We start from the raw sequence: 20,101 nt of genomic DNA, 5'->3' as shown, positions 1-20,101 counted from the left end.
CCGGAAGCGTTATTTGTGGTAACACAGCTCTACTCTGCTGTGCCACAACTTGTGTTTCCGCGGCAGTGTCAGCTAATTCTGACTCTAGTGTCTTTACTACAGTTAAGTATTCTTCTAATTTGTCTTCAAACTTCGTAGTTTCTGACTCTAAGAGTTCCTTATTCTCAGTCTCTACTATAGCCGCTTCTAAAGTTAAGTAACTCTCTTCGTACTTACTCCATCGGTCTTTCAGGATATTTAGGAGACTATTTATTCTCTCCTTGGACAGAGGTATTTGGTCCAACGACTGGTTACAATCATTTATGGCTCTAGTTACCCATCCTGCCTTACTACTAGATGATCTTTGCAATAAAGAAACAGACATGTTGACGGAGTTCTAATTTAATAATTTAATTATGAATTCCAACCACAATTTTACCTCGACTTAGTAATGATTTGATTATTTTAAAATTTAAAGAGGGTAGGGATTAAGTCCTCATTGTGCAAATTATCCCCTCTCCCAATTTCGTAATATTCATTACAGCTCAGCTAATTATTTAGTTTAATTTTGAGGAGTGTAGGGATTAGGTCTATAATTTCAACCTATTCCCCAGGGTTATTAAACCTCTAGGGTTTTATTTCATCCCCACACTTAATTGCCAAAACACCCATATTCCTCGAGCTGAGAATTAATTACCTCAATACTCCATAGGCCCACCCATAGCTTGTACAGCATAGAACTCTCTTTTCTTATGTTCTACATAATTTATAAATTTCTGCAGAACCGCTTCCCTTCCATGATGGTTCCAATGTATACCATCAGATTTCAACATTGCTTTGAAGGGCTTGGCATTAAAATGTATGAAATCCCTTCCCTTCCTGGCCCGTTGCAACTTCCGGTTTACAGCTCTGCTAACTAATTTATATGTTCCATAAACTGGAGAGCCATATGGCAGGTTCCTTGGCTCGAGGAGGGTTATGGCTACTGAGGATTTACAAGAGCCCTCTATGGCTCCTACCAATGCTAAAATATTCGCCACAACTTCATTGACCTCCACGTCCTCATGGATATCATTTCCTCCAAGGAAAAGGACCGTACGGTCATGCTCCCAGTCTAGTACGGCATTCAGCCTTTCATCTTCAGAGAAAGCGCTTGCCGTTCCTCCCGGAGCTCTATAGACACATACGTCCACGTCTTCCACTTCAACCGAACGTGGTAGTAAACTGTGCCGCACAAAAGCAACTTTAAACACATTCAGCGCCTCGGCACACATCGGTTATCCTCACTCGGTCGGGGCACCAAAAATGTGAAAAATGTTGATTAGTTCTGGTAAACAAATCGGGGCCCTCTTTCTGGGCACCAAAATGTGAGAAATGTTAAATGTATCCAAGTCGGTATCCCTGCCGGGACACCGCTATGCAAGAATTTTCTCGCTACACAACTCGTAGGTCGTTACTCTTCCCTAAAGTTGTCTAAGTAAATCAAACAAGTCTCAGAGTTAGGTGATACGTAAATTAAATTTAACTCACCTACAATACTATCTTCTAATCTATCTCTTCGCTAATCCCCCCTTGAATTGGCCAATTCGTAAAGGTTACTTAGCTATATAAAGAGGGAGTGATCGTTAACCGATGACGATGAGGCTGCCTGGTATAGTTGCTTGGGCAAGCAAGCGTCCTTATGGTGTGTATATACAACGTGCTAACTCCACGAGAGCTAGGAGCAGAGTGAGTGAATGCGGCAATTCTACCTCCCTCATAGAATGGTAGGTTGCCAACTTTTAGTTATTTACAGTACTAAATACAGTCAAATTACATCATGATATGTACAGGGCAAATCTAACAAATTAATCTTAGTTCCACTTAAATTAAAGTTAGACCAATTATTCCCTTTAACTATGTAAATATCTTAATTCCAAATCTGCCTTAACAGGGGAATCTTTCCCTGCTTGCCACGTCACCTATCGCGCAGACGCAGCTTAGGTCAGTGGAAAATACCACATAATTACATGTATTTACAATGCATAGTTGTCCTCAGGGGTTAAATGCAGTAGCATTTAATTTATCAATAACAAGAATTATTAAAGAGAACGTCGTTTCTGGGTTATTAAAACCGCTTGAATAATTAACAACAGTCTCTACGTCCTCTGCCTTTAACCGGGGATAGCTATGATCAATTTAGAGAGTGCAACTGCTCTGGGGGGAAATATTTCCCACAGATGTTCTGATTGGCCATAGTGGACGCAAACCGTGGGGAAAGATATGGCTGAGTCTCAACAGATGTCACTACATGTGCTGGCGAAGTGACCGAGATTAAAAAGTGACTAAATAGAGGGTCGCGATCCGCACCCTGTCTTATTTATTGTTATGCTGAGTGTTTTTAGGCCGACTCCTCGTATTAAAAACACTAGCGACTGAGCGGGGTCCTCTTTCCGGACCGGAAGTAAAGCACTAACAAAGGAACAGGACATAAAAACTAGGCAGTCCACCTTTAACACATTTATTACCTTAATTCTAACACCGTGACAATATTACATAGAATGATATTCTGGACAGGGGATACAGATATACAAAGTTACGTTAAGATAGCACGGGATATTCACACACACTGTAATTACACTTTACAATGGGTTAAGGTTCTATAAGTGAATGTGACTGTCTTTCATCAAAGCCCAAAAGGTCTTAGTTCACTGGCACAAGAGGAATATATATAGGTTTAATGGTCTAGGGGAGGAATATTACTATAAGAGGACAGGGGGAGCAGATCACTACAATTGACTCGTTGGGCTAGGCGCGGTGACACTTGCCCGCGCGTACACTGACAAGGGGGAACTCCTCTATTCTGGGCTGGGGGAACAACACTAAACTCACAGGTCCAGAATTATAGTCTTTAATAAAGGGCAGGTGAGTTTGGGGTAATCACAAGCACTTACGGGTGGAATCCCTCTAATTCACACTGTCACTCTGTCACTGTCCCGGTTTCACTTTCTCGGATATAGGAGGGGGTGTCACTGATCTTGCCCGTTTTTCTGGGGCGATATCACTCTGTCACCTTAAGGGGACCTCCGGGGGCTCTATCCGTGGCGGTAATCACCGTACCCGCTGGGGGAAGACTCGACCCGGGTCCGATCCGCTGAGGTGTTGCAGGGAGACCCTCTTGCCTGGGGTCTCGACCTGATGTAGACCCTCCTCTCGGGTCTCGTCGTCGTGGCGCAGGGAGGCCCGCCTATGTGGGGCCTCGACCTGATGTAGACCCTCCTCTCGGGTCTCGTCGTCGTGGTGCAGGGAGGCCCATCTATGTGGGGCCCCGACCTGATGTGGTGGCCCTCAGGACTGGAGCCAAACAGGTGGAGAAGTCGTGTCTGGCGTCGGAGGCTCTGGGGCAGGAGGAGGGCAGCGTTGGTAGGCTGCTGGGCTCGCCTGGGGGTCCGGGGACTGTGGAGGTCTGTCAGGGGATGCGCCGTCAGGTGTGGGCTGCGGCCTCGTCTCCTGCTGGTGCCTGGGGGAGACAAGAACCTCCCGGGAGTGGGAGGTAGGTCCCAACTGAGACTTGGTCTTTGCTCGGGGGACACCTTCGGGGCAACTCTCCCGAGTGGTGTCCAGCTACTCCTGCAGGAGTTGGCTGAAGATGGAGGACACACGGAGGCCATGTTCTCTCTCTTACACAGGGAGGGTAGCACAGAGGCGACTCTCTCTCTTGTCTCCGACACAGCCGTGGCGCCAGGTCGATCGGCCCTGGGACCCACTTTTGGCTTTATACAAGGGGCTCTTACCCTTGGGGTGGCTAGGGGTGTTGGCCCCTTATAGCTCACTATTGGGCCTCCTGCCCTGTTTGTGATAGAGGGTATTTCTCCCTCACAGTTCACTAAAGGACCTCCTGTCCTGGTAGTGCCAGAGGGTATTTCTCCCTCGTGGTTCACTGTGGCAGAGGGTACTGGCCCCTCGTGGCTCACCAGAGTTGTGGCAGAGGGTGGTGTTCCCTCGTGGCTCACTGTGGCAGACGGTACTAGCCCCTCGTGGCTCACCAGAGTTGTGGCAGAGGGTGGTGTTCCCTCGTGGCTCACTGTGGCAGAGGTGCGAACACCTCGTGGCTCACCAAGGGACCTCCTGCCATTCTGGAGTGAAGCTGTGGTCGTCACCACAATACTACTAGGGACTGATTTTATATCAGTCCCACCCCACTGCTGTCGATGGTCAACCCGCCGTTGAAGCTGCGGATCTAGGCTCACCTGGCGTTGGGGCAGTTGCGGGGAGAAGTGGCACAGGTCAGTGGTGGTTGAGTGACCCTTTTGCCCTGGGTCATTAACCTCCCCGTTATCTCCTCCTCGGGTGGTGGGGTGGTGGTGGCCCGGTGGTGGTGTGGGGGGTGGCGGGGCGGAAGGTCCGGCAGCGGGCATTTTATTTATAGTAGTATTCCCCCCACGGACTCTTAATCTTGTTTATTCCCCTTGCTTCCAACTAAATATATATTCTGCCTAAAGGTGAAATACGGGTATCAATACATATAGTTCATGACATTAATGTACATGCATTATATCGTGTGTTATGTGTGACTGTGCATTGTGGTGTCAAAGGCCAATTCTGTGTCCCTGTCTCCTGTATATTAAATATTACTCTGTGTTGTATTGTAACGGTGTAGAATTAAGGCAATAGATGTGTTAAGGTATACTGCCTGGTTTTTAGGTCCTGTTCCTTTGTGGGTGCTTTACTTCCGGTCCGGAAAGAGGACCCCGCTCAGTCGCTAGTGCTTTTAGGACGAGAAGTCGACCTAAAAACACTCAGCATAACAAAAACTCTATCTTGATAGAAGTTATTTTCAGGAAATCATATGACTTATACATATTTATAACGGTTCACCATTTCGCGATGAATTGGTGATTTTCTTAGGTTTGCCAGTCAGGATAGAACTCGTAATAATGCCTTCAAATTACACAAATTCATGTTTGTATTGGATGTAAGATTCTTTGGAGCCGCCATTGAAGTGGTCGAGCCTGCCACTGACAGTGAACAGTCGCACTCTCATGAATCATTAATAATATATCTTTGTGTGGACTTATGATTCAAATTAATGTTTGTAATGTGTAGAGGAATTATTTTTTTCTCAAATAATTGAGAAGAAATGAAGGCAAACTACTTATTATTTTCATAGTAATACGTAAAAAATATTTATCCAGCTAGACTAGCATAAAATGAACTCCAAGATCCTCATTTATTTTGCATTAGTAGTCTTTTATTGTACTGAAAGAGGTGGAGTTACATTACTCACTATTGGCTGGAACGAAATACTTTGTAATTGCCCTCTTCAAGTCGATTACTAGCCAATATAAGTAAAAAATCGGTACGACGCTCGTAACATCCAAATATCCAAGTGGCGCATGCGCATTGAAGGTACAGTCCCAGGGACAAGATAGACTCTGCTTTTGTTTACTAATATTGCAGCACCCAAGATTTTGTAATATTCACATTTGAGGACATCAAGATAATATCAGAAAGACTGTCTTAGATAAATATTTTTACAGATCAGCTTCTAACTAACTGCTCCATGCTGCAAGATATTACCAAATTCTTCTGTTACTGTACTTTCATTTCACCAAAGATTTTGTGTGCATGTGGGACAAGGGGGATAATATTGATAGTGAGGTGTGAGTTATGACTGTGTTCTACCATAAAAGAGGCCATTCTGAGTCTTTTTGTAGTACACCAGTCATGAAGTGTGTGTGGGAGTGTTAAGTCATCTGGGTAGGAAGCAGTGTGTACTTTGTGAGTGAAAGTGAAAAGCACATATTTTTATATATATACATATATTTTTCTATATATACTTATTATAGAGAATATATTCTATTCTGGATTGATTAGCCACTTTGAGAAATATATACATACTGTATATGACACTATATTATCCAAATTGTTTATTTTCTAATTTCATCATTCATCTATCTATCTATCTATTGCCAGACGCCTCAATCCCGTTTGGGGTGGCCACAAACAAATCGCTTCCAAGTCGCCCTGTCCCCCGCCATTTCACTGCCCTGCTCCCAACTCACACCCCCCTCTCTCATATACCTCTCCACCCCATCCCTCCATCTCATCCTCGGCCTCCCCCTCCCTCTTCCCCCCTCCACCTCACTCACATACACTCTCTTCGTCAGTCTTTCACCCTCCATCCTCTCCACATGGCCAAACCACCTCAGTGTGTTCCTCATAACACTTCCTATCACATCCACATCCACACCACAACGCTCCTTTATATCCTCATTCGTCAGCCTGTCTCTCCACGTGACTCCACAGGCTCCTCTTAAATAACTCATTTCCACTGCTCTCACTCTTGACTTGTGTCCTTCCAACAAAGTCCAAGCTTCACTTCCGTACATTAGAGTTGGTATCACAATACTGTCATGTAGTAACTTTTTCACTTCCATGCTCACTTCCCTGTTTCTTATCACTGCTTTCAAAGAACCAGCAACGTTTCTTCCCTGCTGCACCCTTTCAAGCACTTCACCCTCCAAACCTCCATCCTTACTCATCACACTACCCAAGTACTTAAACGTACTCACATTTTCCAATTCCTCACCATCCAACCTCTCTGTACATTCACCAACTTCACCTCTCTCAAAGACCATCACTTTACTCTTCCCTACATTCACCTTTAGATTCCGTTTCTTACACACTCTCTCAAACTCATCCACCAAGCCCTGCAGCTCCCCTTCGTCTTCACTCAACAACACAGTATCATCTGCAAACAACAGTACAGGGAGTTTCCAAACACTATCCTCTCTCACCAGGGTCACTCCAACATCCACTACCCTACCTTGTACCTCTTTTATTACCCCATCCAAGTACAGATTGAACAACCATGGAGACATGACACATCCCTGTTTCAAACCAACTTTCAAAGAGAAAAATTCACTTAGTTCACCATCCACACGCACTGCAGCCTTCGCACCATCATACATACTCTTCACAGCATTCAACAACTTCCCATCTACTCCATATATTCTTAACACTTTCCACAATCCTTGTCTATCCACCCTGTCATATGCTTTCTCCAAATCCATGAAAGCCGCATACAACTTCTTTCCCTTCTCTAGAAACTTTTCCACTAACGATCTAAGAATGAATATCTGATCTACACAACCTCTTCCCTTCCTAAAGCCTCCTTGTTCTTCTCCAACTAATTTCTCTGTTCTTTCTCTAACTCTGTCTATAAGTATCCTACCATACACTTTTCCTATTATACCTTGAAGACAAATGCCCCTATGATTACCACACACTTCTTTTTCCACTTTTCCTTTGTACAAGGGAATAATTATACCTGACTTCCAATCCTCCGGGACTCTACCTTCCTCCCAGGCCAATCTGCACATCTTCCACATCCATTCTACTACTATCTCTCCCCCTTGCTTCAGCATTTCACCACACACTCCATCAATTCCTGGGGCTTTCCCCGATTTAACTTTCTTCATTGCTTCCACAACTTCTCTCCTACTGATTTCTTCCTGTCTTCTCACCTCCCTCCTTCTCCCAGCCATTCCCCAGCCACTTATACTCGCATTACTTCCATCCTCTACATTCAACAATTCCTTAAAGTGTTCTCTCCATCTGCTCACTTTTTCTCCCTTCTCCACTAGTAATCTACCAATTTTATCTTTCACTCCCCTGCTAACTTCACTTCCACCCTGTCTTACTCTTTTCACTTCTCTCCAGAACATTTTCTTACAGTCCCTCCACTTTACACTCAAATTCCTTCCAAATTCCTCATCCACTCTCTTCTTACTCTCTCTTACTAATCTTTTCACCTCTCTCTTTCTTTCCACATATAACTCTCTCTTCCGCCTCTCAACTTCTTCCACGCCCCTATTTCTCATCCATTCATTGTATGCTTTCTTCTTTTGTGCCACAGCCTGTTTCACCTCTTCAGTCCACCACGCTGTTCCTTGCACCCCCCTCCGTCTTCTCTTCCTTCCACACACCACATCACATGCTGCACATATTTCTTCTGTAAATATCTTACACACACCTTCCACGTCTCCCATCTGCTCCAATTCATATTTGCCCAATCGTTCCTCCACTTCTCTCTTATACTCTGCCTTTTTCTCATCCTATTGTAACCTTTCCACTCTCCTTGCAACTACTCCTTCCTCTCGTCTTTCCCTTCTTCTATTCCTCCATCTTACTTGCATTCTAATTCTGGCCACCACCAAGTAGTGGTCAGAAAGTCCACTCCCCAACCTCTATACACTCTTGCATCCTTTACACATCTTCGCATCCTTTCATCCACACACACATAATCAATCATTGCCTTCCTTTCATTTGTTCACTACCCATCCTTCTCATCACTCGCCATGTATACCTGTGGATCATTTTATGCCTGAAGAGGGTGAAATGCGTGGCTTTGACGGACACACATACAGTACTCCGGAATATTCCGGAGAATACCGTAGTATCCCCGACATCGAGGCGAACCAGAAGCAGCGGAGTTCGCCCTCAAGAATGCCGACACCCCCACTCGGACCCCACGGGGTAGCCGCCACCAGCCACCACCACTCCGGGCAACAACGACGTATGTCAGCCCGGGCCGTGCGCCCCTGTGACACTCAACCACCGCGCCGCCACCACCGTAGGCGAAAGACTCTACCTTCGTGTGGCGGAATCACCGAGTTAGCTAGGGGTGGAGTCAGAAACAATACTCCAGGCAGCGCCCCTCTGGTAGAGACGATCTATGGTCGCTCCCACAGTGAACAGGTAGAGACGATCTATGGTCGCTCCCACAGTGAACAGGTAGAGACGATCTATGGTCGCTCCCACAGTGAACAGGTAGAGACGATCTATGGTCGCTCCCACAGTGAACAGGTAGAGACGATCTATGGTCGCTACCATAAAACCCCGGTAGAGACGATCAATGGTCGCTCCCATAACACCCAGGTAGAGACGATCAATGGTCGCTCCCTTGGTCCTCCGGTTGAGACGATCAACGGTCGCTCCCACAGTGCTCGGGTAAAGACGATCAATGGTCGCTCCCCCAAAATCCAGGTAGAGACGATCAATGGTCGCTCCCCCAAAGTTCAGGTAGAGACGATCAATGGTCGCTCCCTTGGCCCTCCGGTAGAGACGATCAATGGTCGCTCCCCCAAAATCCAGGTAGAGACGATCAATGGTCGCTCCCCCAAAGCTCAGGTAGAGACGATCAACGGTCGCTCCCTCAGCACTCCGGTCGAGACGATCAGTGGTCGCTCCCACAATATTCGGGTAGAGACGATCAATGGTCGCTCCCCCAGTGTCCAGGTAGAGACGATCGATGGTCGCTCCCAGGGTGTAGTGAGGAGAGGGACGTCCCCACAACCGGAGGTTGAACTCCAGGGGTCTCGCTCCAGAATATCTCGGAGAGACCTCCCTGTTTCCCCCGGCCTCTGTTCCCTACGCGTGGCCTTCAAGCAGACACACCTGTCGGGCCCCCGTGACAGCCGCTGCCGCAGCCCTCCCCTGACGGCGCCCCTGGTCGTGGGAGACCGCAGTCTGTCGCCTCTTCCGGCCCGCCCCATGACACCCGGGCGAGACCTTACCACGTCCCCGCGACGCCGGGACCTGACCCAGAGGTTCCTAGACCTCTTCGGCCCCAGTCTTACGGGCCGCACGCCGAGCCCGTGAAGTAGGTTAAGTGTGACTCCCTGTCTCTTAGAATAAGTACTGTGCAGTAACTTTATGTAATCTCCATTGGGGTAAATCAGAACACAATATCCAGTTGAAGGACGAGAATGTGGGTTGAGACCTAAAGTGAAAATACGTGCGAGTGCCACCCTGTATCTTTCTAAAGACATATCTCTAGAACCCGGAGAAAGACTAAAATATTACTGGAGTTCTATTGGCTAGTAATATGGTGAAATAGTATTTACGAGTATTCCGACTTTGTTACGCGTTGTGAAGCGAGAGTCTACTTATCATACCGCGGAGATGTGTGACGAATAAGTGGTGCCTACAGAAAACCATATTTCCACCAAAACATCAAGGAAGGCGAGTATTAACGATATTCCCCCCCCTCCGCCCGCTATTCCTAAAAACTCTCTTCATTCCTCGCTCCCGCCCTTAAAGTCAAAGTAAGAATCAGAGTTATTTGTCAAAGAATCTTCGCCAACAGAAAATACCTAAACTCCCTTGCTAACATCGGGCATCCTTCAATATTACCATAACTACCTCCTCGCCGTTTTAAGTCACTCGCCGCGTCTCCCCTACCTCCTCCTGGTGGATCACAACCCCCCCCACGCGCTTCACGCGCACTTGTATTTACTGCACTCCTAGTACTAAGATTTGTTGTATTGTCATTAGTATCTAGAAAGCTAGTATCCTGCGAGATACACAATATTTTAGATAAGGTTTTTGTATTGCTCTATATTGTGGTGTAATATCTGCTGAAGTGTCCTGTGTTTGACTGTGGTAATATACGTGTATGGTGTTGCCGAAGGTTTTTATGTCCTACCTCTCTTTATTGCACTAGCTCCGGTCTCGAAAGAGGACCCCGCTCCACGTTGGGTGAAATAGGTACGAGAAGTCGAGCCTAATTCAACCCAGCATTACACTGGTGTCCAGCGGTGGTTCTAGATCCGAGCGTAGAAGAGAGGTAAATAGGAAATATTTGGGAAAATGGCAACTAAACCGCACGTTCAGTTACCCAAGTTTGACCCTGACCAGTATGACATACACACATATCTTGCAATAGTTAAACCCTTACTAGATATTGGCTTCAATAATGACCAACAAAAAATTGCAGTCACACTACCACTACTGGGTAAAGCCGCAGCGAATATTGCGCCAAAAATTGTCCCAGAACTCACCTGGCAGAACTTTACCAAGTTCGCGGTCCAAGCCATCACCCCATCACTAGGGAAAGTGGTGGCTCTATCCAAATTGGATAGCTTTACTTATGACGGGGATTTAGATAATACCCTGTTGCAGGCAAGAAGCCTGATTACTGCTGCCTACCCGGAGACAGACGAAGAAACCCGGGATCAGCACACCTTCAATACTCTGCTCCGAGTACTCCCAAGTGTTGTGAAGCAACACTTTACTATCCACGACCCGACAGGAGACATGGATAGGGATATACAGCTGATACGGCGCCTCCTGACCACCTGCCCTCCTCCACAACAAATTAATGTTGTCAAGAAATTCCCCACCCGACCCCCGGCTCCCCCAGCCACACCGCGTCCGCCCCTGCCCCACACCAGCCCGACCCCGACGCCTAGCCCACCCAGGGCGCACCCCTCTCGTCGGCGCCCCGCCCCGCGAGAAAACCCAAACTTAATTCTGATCAACCCATGGGAATTCACAGCCTGCAACTCCCGTTGCCCCCTTCATGACATACGGGACCAGCTGAAAGCTGCTCGCCGCAAAAGCACAACCCCGGGTTCACGTAAGGTTTCCGCCCTAGAAGGCGAAGCCCCAGGGGACGAGCTGGCGCCGGCGGACGACCCCCCACCAGGAGAACTAGAGCAGGAACAGGAGCACGAGAGCCCTAGCCAGCTGGATTTTTAGGCCCGCCCCCGCACCAACCCACGGTGGCGGGGGCCATCACCCCTAAGTATCGCCCCCCAGTATACCACAAGATGAAAATCAACGGCGTGAAGGCCAGACTACTAGTTGATACGGGAGCAGCCAGATCCTGCCTTTACAGCCATTATTTCTCCCGCTACAAATCACGGTTTGGCCCGCTCCGCCCCACTACCACTCACCTTATAGACGCGGGGGATGGCCCCCTGCCCATCCGTGGGGAGACTCGGGCCCTACGGGTCGACACCCACCAGCCAGTATCTGCCCAGCACCCCTTCATCATTTTTGATTCCTCCTGCCGGAGCTATGACGGATATTTAGGGCTAGACCTACTTCAAAAACTCGGAGCCACTATCGACTGTCGCAACCGACAACTCCAGTTCCACCCCCACCCCGCTCCGCTCCAGCCGTTTGTACCTGCACACCGCAGCCCCGGCCGGAGGACCCACACAACCCCCCCCCGCACTCTTTCTCTTTTTTTCCCCCTTCTTCGCCCCCCCCTTCCCCCGCGCCGCCCCACCCCACTCTTGCCCCCTCCTTCCCTGCCACCATTTCCGCCGCCGTTACCATCCCCTCACACCACGAGGCATGGGTGCCCCTGAACAGGCCCTCGGGCCCATCCGTTTTGTTCTCCCCCCTCCTCCCTGCCGGACCCCTTTCCGCCTGCCTCGTTTCCCCTACCTTTCTCCCCCCCCACCGCGCTGCCATTCGCATCACCAATCTCGCACCATCCCCTCTCACCCTCCCCAAAGGGCTTATCGTCGGAGAGATGGAAGAAGCCGAGCCCTGCGTCCCGTCCCCCTTCCCCCCATCCCTGACCATCTCTCCGACCAACAGTCAGACGCCTTACGCCGCCTCCTCCTGGAGTTCCAGGATTTGTTTGCGACAGGGCCCGCAGATATAGGACACACTACGTACCTGTCTCATGAGATCCATACGACAGGCCTTCCGATACGACAACCTTCCCGACGTAAGAACCCCTGACAGAGAGAAGAGGAGGACCGCCAAGTGCGCGAAATGGAAGAGGCGGGTGTTATTTCCCCCTCCACCAGCCCGTGGTCCTCCCCCGTCGTTCTAGTGAAAAAAAAAAAGACGGCACGATGCGGTTTTGCATCGATTACCGCCGCGTGAACGACGTCACGATTAAGGATGCTACTCCCCTCCCCCGCATCGACGATTCCCTAGACTCCCTATACGGGGCGTCTTGGTTTTCTACCCTTGACCTCCAGTCTGGATATTGGCAGGTCCCCGTCCACCCGGATCATCGAGGCAAGACGGCCTTCTCTACCAGTAATGGCCGACATTATGAATTTAATGTCCTGCCATTCGGCCTCTGCAATGCCCCTGCCACGTTTTCCAGGCTGATGGAATCTGTTTTAAGCGGCCTCACTTGGGAGATATGTTTGGCCTATCTTGATGATGTCATTGTTTTCAGCCAAACCTGGGCCGACCACTTGCAGCGCCTCCGCCGAGTTTTCACCCGAATTCGCCAGGCAGGCCTCAAGTTACATCCATCCAAATGTGTCCTGGCCGCAAAAACCGTCGCGTTTCTAGGCCATACAATTTCCCAAGCAGGAATTTCCCCAGACCCCGACAAGCTGCGTGCCATAGCGGACATACCACCTCCGCAGGATGCCCACGGCGTCCGTGCCTTCTTGGGGCTCGCGTCCTACTATCGCCGCTTCGTGAAGGGGTTTGCACAGATTGCTAAACCTCTTCACGACCTGACGAGAAAAGGGGAACCTTTCCTCTGGACAGAGGACCGACAAACCGCTTTCCAACAGCTGAAAGACAAGTTCATCTCGGCCCCCATCGTGGCCTTCCCCGACTATGCCCTCCCTTTTCGCCTCTACACGGACGTCTCCCTTGACGCCATTGGCGCTGTTCTAGCCTAGGTACAGGCCGGTCGGGAACACATTATTGCTTGTGCCAGCCGCACACTGAACCCGGCCGAGAAAAATTATGCCGCCACCAAGCGAGAATGCCTCGGCATAATCTGGTTCCTCCAATATTTTAGGGCTTACCTTTCCGTGACCCAAGTCACTATAATAACCGACCACCAATCACTCCAGTGGCTGCAACAATCGGACTCCCAGAACGCTCAAATCGTCCGATGGCGTGACACCCTAGAGGAATTCCAATACGAGATCTCGTACAGACCCGGGAAGCTCCACACCAACGCAGATGCCCTCTCCCGCCTTCCCATCCGTGCGATCCAACCAGACCAGGACCTGCTAGAACTCTGGCACCACAAGGAACGCCCCCCCTGGATTCCAGCCCACCTGTTTCCCAAATTGTGCCTACAGGGCGACCACCTTTTAACCCCGTCTGGATACATCCTCTTGGCCCCCGATGCGGCACGTGACACCCTGCGCCAGTTACACGCCCACAACGGCATCCATTTGGGCACAAAAAAAATTGCTACAGGTGTTTAATGACGTCTACTGGGCCCCGAACCCCTCCACCCTCGCCAAGGAAATAATTCAAACTTGCCACGCCTGCGCGCTCGGGAAAGACATTACCCAGACCGCCGGGCCTTCTGGCCATATCACCGCCCACAAACCCTGGCAGCTCCTAGCAGTCGACGTGGTAGGGCCTCTCCCTCCTAAATCGGGATATAAGTACGTGATCACTTTGGTCGACACGTACTCCAAGTTCGTAGTAGCCTGCCCCGCTAAAGAACATCATGCCGTCGCTGTCGCCGATGCCTTACTCCGACACGTTTTCCCCTACTTTGGCATTCCCCAAGCCATCCATTCCGATAATGCCCCCGAATTCTCCGGGAAAGTCTGAGAAGAGCTGGCCAGGATTTTTGGATACGAAATCTCCCACTCCTCACCATATTGGCCTCAAGGGAACGCGGTGTGTGAACGCAGCCATCGTACCTTGGCAAATTAGCTACGGACCAGAATCGAGGCTACAAACGACAACGATTGGCCAGCACACGTCAAAATCGTCCAGTGGGGCATGAATTCCTGCCCCCAAGAGGACGGGGTTTCCCCCCACGAGAGGATCTTTGGCGAAACCCCCCTCCTACTACCTTTACGCCATCACCTGCAACCGCCCACCTCCGCCCCCGCCACAGACCCGCTACACTTGCTAAAAAGGCGGATATACCACCTACAGCGGAATTTAGATCTTGAACCTGACACAGCCACCAGCCCCTTCAAGCCGGGTGACACCGTAGTCGTCGCTCAACTCCCCACTCCCCACAAACTTGCCCCCCGTTTCACGGGCCCCCACACCATCACCAAGATCCCCAACCCTTACCAGGTGGTCGTGGACTACCACGGCACTCCCTGTACCCTCCGAAACCGACACGTGCGCCCATTCCGCACGCCCATTCCCCCCGCCCCGACCCCACCCCCCCAACCCCCCACGGCTCCCGCTCCACCATCTACAACCACATATGAGTGCTACATCTCCTCCTCCCCTTCCCCCTCTCCCCCCCCTACCACCTCCACCTCACCTGCCCCAGGCGCCTCACCTGACGCCTCCCCCGCCACCCCCCCTCCCCCTCGCCCCACCCGTCCATGGCTTCCCCCTCAGTCCTCACTCCCCCATCTCCAGCCCCTGCCGCCACCCCCTCCCCCAGCGCACCACCACCCCTTCCGCCCGCACCACCACCCCTTCGCCACAACCCCCTTCCACCCCCCTTCCCCTGCCCACCACCCGTACACCCACTCCACCAATACCACGTTCTACCACGCCCGCGGCACGAAAGACAACACGCCCACACCCAACGCCCCCTCCCCCCCACCCCTACCCTCACCACCACCACCACCCTCTCCGGCCGCCTCTCACGCCCACCCGCCCGATATTCCCACACCCCTACACCACCCACCTCCCTGCGACTTCACACCATCCAGCTACATCGGGCCCAAATCCCTCCTACCTGTACTCCCCAGAGACTCAACGCCGCATTACTGCCGCACAAAACCCGGCCTTCGCCCACTCTATCCGGCATTCAACCTCCAACCACACCGACAACCACACCAAGCAACATGAGGATTAAGCGGGCTGTATGGGCCCCTTCCTTTGCCAAGAACCACCGGCTCCGCGGGCCACACCACCTGTTAAATATCCTCCAGCACACCACCACCCCCTCCGCTCTCTTCCTCACCTATGACCAAGCACAAGAGGAAAATTCTTACACTGTCGCTTGGCAGAACACACTCCGACACCTCCAGCCCGTTTACACCACCCCCAACACTCTAGCGTTCCACCTCCAGCCACAGGGACGTGACTTTTTTCAAGAACACGGTGGTGAAATGCGTGGCTTTGACGGACACACATACAGTACTCCGGAATATTCCGGAAAAAACCGTAGTATCCCTGACATCGAGGCGAACCAGAAGCAGCGGAGTTCGCCCTCAAGAATGCCGACACCCCCACTCGGACCCCACGGGGTAGCCGCCACCAGCCACCACCACTCCGGGCAACAACGACGTATGTCAGCCCGGGCCGTGCGCCCCTGTGACACTCAACCACCACGCCGCCGCCACCGTAGGCGAAAGACACTACCTTCGCGTGGCAGAATCACCGAGTTAGCTAGGGGTGGAGTCAGAAACAATACTCCAGGCAGCGCCCCTCTGGTAGAGACGATCTATGGTCGCTCCCACAGTGAACAGGTAGAGACGATCTATGGTCGCTCCCACAGTGAACAGGTAGAGACGATCTATGGTCGCTCCCGCAGTGAACAGGTAGAGACGATCTATGGTCGCTCCCATAAAACCCCGGTAGAGACGATCAATGGTCGCTCCCATAACACCCAGGAAGAGACGATCAATGGTCGCTCCCTTGGCCCTCCGGTTGAGACGATCAACGGTCGCTCCCACAGTGCTCGGGTAAAGACGATCAATGGCCGCTCCCCCAAAATCCAGGTAGAGACGATCAATGGTCGCTCCCTTAGCCCTCCGGTCGAGATGATCAATGGTCGCTCCCCCAAAGCTCAGGTAGAGACGATCAACGGTCGCTCCCCCAAAGCCCAGGTAGAGACGATCAATGGTCACTCCCTTGGCCCTCAAGTAGAGACGATCAATGGTCGCTCTCCCAAAATCCAGGTAGAGACGATCAATGGTCGCTCCCCCAAAATCCAGGTAGAGACGATCAATGGTCGCTCCCCCAAAGCTCAGGTAGAGACGATCAACGGTCGCTCCCTCAGCACTCCGGTCGAGACGATCAGTGGTCGCTCCCACAATATTCGGGTAGAGACGATCAATGGTCGCTCCCCCAGTGTCCAGGTAGAGACGATCGATGGTCGCTCCCAGGGTGTAGTGAGGAGAGGGACGTCCCCACAACCGGAGGTTGAACTCCAGGGGTCTCGCTCCAGAATATCTCGGAGAGACCTCCCTGTTTCCCCCGGCCTCTGTTCCCTACGCGTGGCCTTCAAGCAGACACACCTGTCGGGCCCCCGTGACAGCCGCTGCCGCAGCCCTCCCCTGACGGCGCCCCTGGTCGTGGGAGACCGCAGTCTGTCGCCTCTTCCGGCCCGCCCCAGGACACCCGGGCGAGACCTTACCACTCCCCCGCGACGCCGGGACCTGACCCAGAGGTTCCTAGACCTCTTTGGCCCCAGTCTTATGGGCCGCACGCCGAGCCCGTGAAGTAGGTTAAGTGTGACTCCCTGTCTCTTAGAATAAGTACTGTGCAGTAACTGTATGTAATCTCCATTGGGGTAAATCAGAACACAATATCCAGTTGAAGGACGAGAATGTGGGTTGAGACCTAAAGTGAAAATACGTGCGAGTGCCACCCTGTATCTTTCTAAAGACATATCTCTAGAACCCGGAGAAAGACTAAAATATTACTGGAGTTCTATTGGCTAGTAATATGGTGAAATAGTATTTACGAGTATTCCGACTTTGTTACGCGTTGTGAAGCGAGAGTCTACTTATCATACCGCGGAGATGTGTGACGAATAAGTGGTGCCTACAGAAAACCATATTTCCACCAAAACATCAAGGAAGGCGAGTATTAACGATATTCCCCCCCCTCCGCCCGCTATTCCTAAAAACTCTCTTCATTCCTCGCTCCCGCCCTTAAAGTCAAAGTAAGAATCAGAGTTATTTGTCAAAGAATCTTCGCCAACAGAAAATACCTAAACTCCCTTGCTAACATCGGGCATCCTTCAATATTACCATAACTACCTCCTCGCCGTTTTAAGTCACTCACTGCATCTCCCCTACCTCCTCCTGGTGGATCACAAACCCCCCCCCCTCACGCGCTCCACGCGCACTTGTATTTACTGCACTCCTAGTACTAAGATTTGTTGTATTGTCATTAGTATCTAGAAAGCTAGTATCCTGCGAGATACACAATATTTTAGATAAGGTTTTTGTATTGCTCTATATTGTGGTGTAATATCTGCTGAAGTGTCCTGTGTTTGACTGTGGTAATATACGTGTATGGTGTTGCCGAAGGTTTTTATGTCCTACCTCTCTTTATTGCACTAGCTCCGGTCTCGAAAGAGGACCCCGCTCCACGTTGGGTGAAATAGGTACGAGAAGTCGAGCCTAATTCAACCCAGCATTACAGAGGGTATTGGCTATCACCAACCCCCTCCCAGCACAAATGTCCACTAACGCACTCCCATTCTCATCTATCTCAGCAGGCACACCCCACTCACCAACTATTCCATCCACCTTCACATTCCCAACTTTACCATTCACATCACCAATCAAAAACACTCTCTCATTCCTTCCAAACTTTTCCATGCACACTTCCACATTTGTCCAGAACTCTTCTCTCACTCTTCTAGCACGATCTTGCGTTGGTGCATACACACACACAATCGCCCACATTTGTATTCCAACTTTCAACTTTACCCACACAATCCTTGACCCAACTGATCCATACTGTCTTATGCTCCTCCTCCATCTTTTACTCACAATTATACATACACCTTCCTTTGCCCTCTCATTCTCACCTACTCCTGCACATATACCCCATCCATACTCCCATTCTCTCACACTTTCTCCTCTCCATTTTGTTTCAGTTATTCCACATACATCCACTTTCGCATCCTCAAGCACCTGGACAATCTCTCTCTCTTTCACCTCATCATTCGCTCCTCTTACATTCCATGTACTCATTACCAAGTCCTTTGTCCGGTCCTGGGTCGTCATCGTTTGGTCTGTCCTTGTCCGAGGCTTATTGTTTTTTTTTTTTTAGTTAGTTGTTTTCCGGGGAGGGGCACTAACCCTCCGCCAACCCTTTTAGTCGCCTTTTACAACAAGCAGGGATACTGGGGGAGTATTCTTGAAAAACCCCCTACCCCCTATTAATGCACAGGGGAACACAACAGTACGATCCTGACATCTCAGATTCTCAGCGTGCATCCTCTCGACTTCAGTCCAGCCTTCCAACCTCTCTCAGAGCAGGCAAAAAATGACTGTTGACCGTTCCTGGATTTGGGACGGTTTGTCGAAATCGCTGACTGAAGGCGAATTTAGGCATCAATGAATTTAAGTTAGTAAATCGTCTCAGAGGAGGAAAATATGACTTTCCTCATTGAAACCATATATTAAGAGATACAAATCTACTCATTTCTAAAGAATTAGCATAGAAAACATTAAATTATAAGGGATGAATGAGCTGACTAGTTGCTAGACTTGCCAGATTAGAATATTTTTACCTTTTTGTATGACTCATACAAATGAATAAGCTCTTGTTGTGTGTATTCATTGGAGAGTGTAAGTGGTTTTGTAAGTAGGAATGACATTAATCCTATCACAAGTGCACACAAACAAATGCAGCATATGATTCATGAGCATGCGTGTTCTACGACGTCTGTGGCAGGCTCGACCATGACGATTGTCAATTGTCTTCCACCCCATAAAGCACCCCAATATTAGGTCAGAAAATAAAATATGATTGCTATATTTGAATATTAGACAATAAACAGTTCAAATCTCTCTCTCTCTCTCTCTCTCTCTCTCTCTCAGGAGAGGAAGGAGAAGGGTAGTCAAATGCCCGCCGCCGGACCTCCCACCTCGCCACCCCCCACCCCACCACCAGGCCGCTACCACACCACCACCTCAGGAGGATACAACGGAGGGGTTAGTGACCCCGGTCAAGAGGGTCACCGGGACACTACTGTCCTGAGCCCCTGTTCCCCGCAAGTGCCCCAACACCAGGTGATCAGGGAAAGGCAACTACCTTGGGGGCGGAACAACCATCGTCAGAATTGGGGTGGGACTGAACCAGATTCAGTCCCAGGTAACACCATATTGATGGCTAAAATGCCCGCGACCGGACTTTCCGCCCCGCCACCCCCCACACCACCACCGGGCCACCACCACCCCACCACCCGAGGAGGAGATAACGGTCAGGTTAATGACCTGGGACAAGAGGGTCATCCAACCACCACTGATCTGTGTCCCTTCTTCCCGCAACTGCCCCAACACCAGGTGAGCCTAGATCCGCAACAACTTACACGGCGGGTTGACCATCGACAGCAGTGGGGTGGGACTGATCTAATATCAGTCCCTAGTAGTTTTGTGGTGACGACCACAGCTTCACCCCAACAGGGCAGGAGGTCCCTAGGTGAGCCACGAGGTGTTCGCACCTGCTGCCACCG

The sequence above is a fragment of the Coenobita brevimanus genome, chromosome 48 (assembly GCF_032717465.1).
Source record: "Coenobita brevimanus isolate Jiangsu-jjx chromosome 48, ASM3271746v2, whole genome shotgun sequence".
Taxonomy (NCBI): domain Eukaryota; kingdom Metazoa; phylum Arthropoda; class Malacostraca; order Decapoda; family Coenobitidae; genus Coenobita; species Coenobita brevimanus.
Note: the sequence above shows the minus strand (reverse complement) of the source record.